Raw genomic sequence first — 7,082 nt, 5'->3', positions numbered from 1 at the left:
ATCATTGTTGAATAAATTCATATGATATAAATGAAAAACAGTGCATTAAACTACTATCATGTTTCTGGGAAAGTAATAATCAAATAGTAATGAAAAATATTCAATCTGAATTATTTTACCTAGTAATGTAAAATTCTCTAAAGGTTAAGGCATGAACATTTAGGAATAGTTGGGGAGATATTATTATTTTTTTCTACCACAATGTTTTAAAGATTTGCTACTCTTACAAAGGCATACTTTATCTGCATGGATTTGATTCTGACTTGTCAACAAACTGGTTTGGCATCATCTTGGGAATTGCTTTAAATGTTTTAAAATAAATAATACCTATCTATATAATAAAAGGGTAATATGCAAATTGACCCTAACGGCGGAACTACTGGGAATGACCAGTCACTATGACACACACTGACCACCAGGGGGCAGACGCTCAACACAGGAGCTGCCCCCTGGTGGTCAGTGCGCTCCCACAGGGGGACCTCCACTAAGTCACAAGCCAGGCTGATGGCTGTGAGTGCAGCGGCAGTGGTGGGAGCCTCTCCCGCCTCTTCAGCAGTGCTAAGGATGTCCATCTGACAGCTTAGGCCTAAGCCATCAGTCAGACATCCCCTGAGGGCTCCCAGGCTGCCAGATGGATGTCTGACTGCCAGTTTAGGCCCGATTCCCCTAGCAGGCCTAGCTGGACATCCCCCAAGGGCTCCTGGGCTGCCAGAGGGATGTCTGACTGCCAGCTTAGGCCCAATACCCCTGGGGAGCAGGCCTAAACTGGCAGGTTGACTTCCCCTGAGGGGACCCAGACTGTGAGAGGGCACAGGCCAGGCTGAGGGACCCCTATGAGTGCATAAATTTTTATGCACCGGGCCTCTAGTACTGTATATGATAAGCCAGCTGGCTATATATATATATATATATATGGTTCTTTAGTATAGTGCAAAGCAAATGCTTAAGGGAAATATACAGTAGATTTGTACTTATTTTGAAGTTAGGTGATCTATTTTGTGTGCATAAAAATATAACCTTAGTTATCTGAAAATATGAGACATTATTTACTAAAAAAAACAATAAAGGGAAAGAAAGAGGCCAATAGCCCTCCTCTGGAAGCTGTGGGAGCAGTACACAGCAACTTTGCGCAACTCCAAAACATAATGAAACATTGGTGATCATCCAGAGCTAAGTCGTTAGTTGGTATTTTGCTTTTTCTCCTGACCTTTGGGAAAGTAACTAATATCAGAAAGCCTGAGCAATCATGTAAGGCACATACACAAATGAACAAGGAAGATTGCAGCGCACCTGTACAATCTTTGGAAATTGGTTAGAGTCCCTGGGGCCAGATTGTAACGCGGCATCGACCACATATTCTGTTCTTAACATTGAGCTGAACTGAATCGTGTAGTTATTTTTATTGTCGCTTGTTCTCTGGTGTGGGTGACAACTGACTATTCTATAGCAGGATTTGACTATGAAATAGTGCCCACGACTGGTCACACACCGGCAGTCAAGGGAGCCCTTGTACTTTCTGATTGCTACAGGGAAATCTTTTGAGCAGCTTGTGATTGAAATAAATAAATAAATATACAAACACAGCAACTCTGGCCTTGCTGAAAAGTGAGTAGAAAATAAAATTGAAAGCCAGTTGCTTCACCCTGCACATAGAATAAGTGTTCCCTTAGACAGGTCTGGGGCAGGGTACCACTTTATCCATCAAGGATGGCAGTTTCAATTTTCCTCATAGTTTGATTGCAAATACCAGAGACCCATGAAAAGTTCCTCATCCTCAGGAGTCACTTATCATAATGGTTCTTAGTCCATGGTGGTTTCTGTTTGAATAGTAATCCCAATGCATTTGTTATCTGCCTTATTTAGATAACATCACCAAATGCTACATAAACAAACCTGCTCCCTCCAAAATGCATTTGAAATGTCAAAAGGCACTTTAATATTATGTATATTTTCACTTCACTAGTAAAATGCTCACACACACACACACACACACACACACACACACACACACACACACACAATTCTTTGATTCATGATTAGAGCAGTGAGATCAAAGAAATCATTACATTCTTAAAGGCAGCTCATCTAATCTTTAGTCACAGGCTTTTGTCTAAGAGCTTTTCTGTCTTAGAAAGCCTAGATCAATAATTATCATATTTATCTGCAATCTGTGCCTGCTGAATTTTAGGCCTTTACCCATCTCTGGCTCATTCATTGCACTAACTTATCAATGGCTTCCCTGACTCTATTCTACTTCCACTAGGAACCAGTTTTCACATTGCCACTAGAGTTAGCTCCCTAAGACATACTGGATCACATCACTCCCTTCACATTCTCTGATAATTCCTAATGCCTAGAGTCCATACTCCTCATTTAGGTAAGTAATGAAATTTGAAGTCCAAGTTTACTTTAAATTTGAAATTGTATTTTCCTTTAACAGAGTGCATACTTCTCTATTAATTCTGTACCCCTAATATAAACAACTCATATTCATAATTAGGTACTAATTAAATATCTCCTCCCTTTATTATTTCACAGAATATATAACTACTTTATGTGCACTTATAGATCATTTTTTCATACTTCTGTCTAGTACTTATTTCAGTAACCTACAATAGACTTACATTCTTCCCTTCCTCCCTATATATTGATCTCTAAAAAGATAGTAACCATTTGCCTCACATACAATAGGCACAGAATACTTGATACTGAGTAAAACACAAAGTTATACTGGCCTTCTAAACCAACAAGACATGAACCAATCTGAAGGTTTAACACACACACACACACACACACACACACACACACACACACACACATTCAATGTTGGGCATAAGCATTAAAATAACTACAAAATACTGTGTATCTCTAATAAAATGTTTTAAAAGAATGTAAGTTCAATGAGCATAGAAATGTTTTACTCACTGATATATCACCAGCAGTTTGAAGGTACATGGTACATAATAGATGCTTTAAAATATGTGTAGAAGTAATATATTACAGTCCATCACTATTTGGGAAGTCTGGTCTGCTAAAGTCAAATTAATCTTGTTAAATATATTAAAAATCTAAAATGGTAGTAAGATTATTACTCTGAAGGAAAATATTTAGATTTTTATGCAAGGGAGTTGATGAAAGGTAGTTCAACCCAGAAGTATAGTGATGGCAAATACTGGTATCATATCGGGCAAAACCAGTGTATGCTCAAAAGTCACTGGGTAATGGGTAATGGTATTGACAACTCCACACTAGCATGTGAAGTTAGCAGAGGTATAATCATGTCTAGTAATATTCATTTACATTTTTTAAAGAATATGATTGAAACCATGAACAACTCAATTATTGATAGGAAAAGCTAGAGAAAAAAGAGGAAAAAGTTCACAATTGCCCCTTTGTGAATGCCCTTAATTTGAAGTGAAAAAAAAATTACTATAGATGCAAGAGAATGATGGGAAAGACAACTGGGAATATGTGGAAATAAAATCCCCATGAAAGTCTCTGTGTGTTATGTGCATGTGTACACATGTTAATGTATGGTGTGTGTGTGTGTATGTATATAGGGAGTATGTGTGTGTGTGTGGTATGTGCAAATTAGTATACTTTTGACAAAATAGGATAAATTTGACTGAATATAACAGAAATATATATTTAATAGTTTAAATAACAAAGTGTGTTTAGCTGAAGAACAAACTACTGAATGTAAATGGCTGCACGGTCAGTAATTGAGTCTTTATTGAAGACTCAGGTTTTTGTCATTGTTTTTTTCTCTGCCTTTGTGTTGTCCTCAGTTTAGGTGCCCTCGTGTTCATGAGATATTAGGCCTGTGTCATATATAGGTACTTCAACTGACAGAGGAATAACATACAACAATGCTGTTCTTTCTTTTAGAATGAGGAAAATTTCCCCAAATTGCTGCAACAGTTTTCTCCTCATGTCAGTAAATAGAATTGCATCACATACCCATGACCTGTGGGATGCCTGTGGGGAGCATAAACTTGGCAGAATTTACCCCTGAGCTGAGTCTTAGTGCCACCCTGCCTCAGAAATGGACCCATAAAAAAACTATGGTTTTAAAACAAGAAATAAATGAACAGCCAACAATGGTGTTACATTATTTTAGTTATATATTCTTACTAGAGACCTGATGCATGAAAATTCGTGCAAGAGTAGGCCTTCCTTCCCCCAGCTGCTGGCACTCAGGACACGGGCTTCCCTCCGGCCACCAGCAGGCACGTGGGACCCAGGCTGCTTCCCTCTAGCCTCCAGCAGGCACCCGGGACCCGGGCTTAGCTTTGGCCCCAGCTTTGTCCGGAAGGATGTCCAGAATGATGCTTGGAAGGATGTCCGGTCTAATAAGCATATTACCTTTTAATATAGATAAATTGGTCTTTATATTCCTGATATTTTCCATACTGATACAGAAATTTCAATTTTTCATAGCACATGTTAATGTCAGTTTTCAAATATGAACAACCAATTTAATCAGCAATACAGTGCAATACTAATTGGCATTACAGATATATATGTAGAGCTATTTTCAGATTTACATCTGTTTGTCATCCAAAACTTCATTCTATCAAATAAGCAAATTGCTCCTTTATCATGAAAAGGATCCATTTTTTTAATTGTAAGCAGCCAACAAAAACAACAGATTTGCAGGTGTTTCTACTAAAATACCATGAATGCACTTCTGAAAAATCTTATGTTCTACAAAATCCCACACTAAAAATATAAGAGTTTAGGGAAAAAAATAAAGCTAGAAGCAAAAATAATCAAAGCCAACTTTGTAACTGTGGTGCTAACCAACACAATAATACTCTAAATAATATGACAGCACAGTTAAAAAGTAGTATTCCCAATAAATCAATACTGCATTGGATATGCAGTTATTTGCCTTTTCAAGAAAGGAATGAGTGATCACGTTGAGGACCATGTTGCTTCCAAACATCCCGCTCACGGTACACGAGGGGTTGGAAAAACCACACGAGGCAAAGAACTTGCAGCAAGATTGGGACTGAAATATGTTAATGTGGGTGATTCAGCTCGAGAAGTCTGGTCACTGGATATCATGGAGTCTGGCAAGATGGCTTCTCCCAAGAGCATGCCAAAAGATGCACAGATGATGGCACAAATCCTGAAGGATATGGGGATTACAGAATATGAGCCAATATATAAATCAGATGTTGGAGTTTGCCTTCCGATATGTGACCTCAATTCTAGACGCTGCAAAAATTTATTCAAGCCATGCGAAGAAAGCTACCGTTGATGCAGATGATGTGCGATTGGCAATCCAGTGTCGTGCTGACCAGTCTCTTACCTCTCCTCCCCCAAGAGATTTTTTTATTAGATATTGAAAGGCAAAGAAATCAAACCCCATTGCCATTGATCAAGCCATATTCAGGACCTAGATCGCCACCTGATAGATATCGCTTGACTGCTCCAAACTATAGACTTAAATCTTTACAAGAAAAGGCATCTGCTTCTGCGGGAAGAATAACAGTTTCACAGTTAAGTGTTGGTTCAGTATTCTCACACCTGGCACACCAACCCCACGAACCGTGTCAGTTTCAACTAAAGTAGGGACTCTAATGTCCCTCACAGGGTAAAAGTTTACAGTACAGATGCCCACTTCACACTCCCCAGCTGTAAAAGCATCAATTCCTGCAACATCAGCAGTTCAGAATGTTCTGATTAATCCATCTTCTTATTCATTCATCCACTGCTAGACACTTGGAATAAGAAGTGGAATCTGAACAGTCACTCACAATAAGGTATAAAATAGATAATAATTATTTTAGTCAATTAAACAGTGAAATTATTGCTGTGTATAACATAAAACTTGCATGATTTTAAAGCTGGGTTGTATATGTATTGGGTTCCAAACATCCTAAAAACCAAAGAGAGAAGAAACAGAGAGTCATGGGATTCTCAGTTCTTATAAGTCAAACCAGGCCAGTTAATCAGGAGAAATGCAGCTTTTCTTCTTTTAAGACTTGATACACGGAACATGGTGTGGTGTACACAATAATGCATTTTCAACACCCAGAATTTTTTGGCAGCTGTTGTCAGAGAACAAAGAGGTCCAACATAAAAGTTTCTATTGGCTGAAATAATTTTTGATAACAACAACAAATGATGTGCTAATGGCCGGTTTGGTCTAGGGATAAGAAAATTGCTTCTTCGCAAAATGCTTGTTGGTGATTAAAATACTTTTTCCATATTCAGTCATTTACTGAACCAAAGGGTAGTTGAAACCGTCTATTAAAATGTTGTTTCAAACAGAACGTGTGCATGGACTTGAGGGTCAGAACAGAATTTCCACGAAAGTGTCATAGACAAGGAATCACTGGTACTAGAGACAGAAAGTATTTTCAAAGAGTGCTGTGTTTCAGTAAGATGGGAACAGTGGGGTTTTATAAAATTAATTTATAAAAATATTTTCAGAGACAGCACCAAGCATATTCTCCATTAATATATACATTTTATAAACTTGAAAATATATTATTGAAAAATTACCTTACAGTGACTTAATTTACAAAACTAAATTTCCATCTCTATAGGATTTCAAATGTACAAGGTTGCACACGTGTGTGTGTGTGTGTGTGTGTGTGTGTGTGTGTGTGTGTCTAAAGGAGGTAAAATAAGGATACTAGTAATTTAGTTTTTAGAATAATAAGGTTCATGTTTCCTTATTCTTTCCTTATTCTACTGTGTCTATGTTACTCACCATACTTACATTCTTCAATATATATATTCATAAATATGTGTATACATTCAAAATCAAATTGTACATTTTATCCTACCATTAGATATTTTTAAATAACCATTTTTTTTAAAATAACTTGTTAAAAACAGTTTGGTTGGATTCAGCTAATTTTATTTCTACTTTTAGATCATTGAAGTCTTTAAAGTTTAGGATTAGATTTGTGCATGCAGTCATTTATTTAAAAAAACTAGTAGTATCATGTAGGGAAAATGTTATCAAAAATGAAGGAAACAAATATTTGTTACTATCTATGGTATTTTACCATATTATAATCAAAACAATCCTACAAGATATCATTCCAACTTTATATATGATA

At 37.1% G+C, this 7,082-nt stretch overlaps 1 pseudogene; it reads left to right on the top strand.

The window, feature by feature from the left end:
* Nucleotides 1-5,004: 5,004 nt before the first annotated feature.
* Nucleotides 5,005-5,726, top strand: LOC103299063 (transcription initiation factor TFIID subunit 9-like; annotated as a pseudogene).
* The last annotated feature ends 1,356 nt before the right edge of the window (nucleotides 5,727-7,082 follow it).

Source organism: Eptesicus fuscus, chromosome 16 (genome assembly GCF_027574615.1).
Source record: "Eptesicus fuscus isolate TK198812 chromosome 16, DD_ASM_mEF_20220401, whole genome shotgun sequence".
Lineage (NCBI taxonomy): Eukaryota > Metazoa > Chordata > Mammalia > Chiroptera > Vespertilionidae > Eptesicus > Eptesicus fuscus.
Note: the sequence above shows the minus strand (reverse complement) of the source record. Positions and strands in the feature narration are given on the sequence as shown.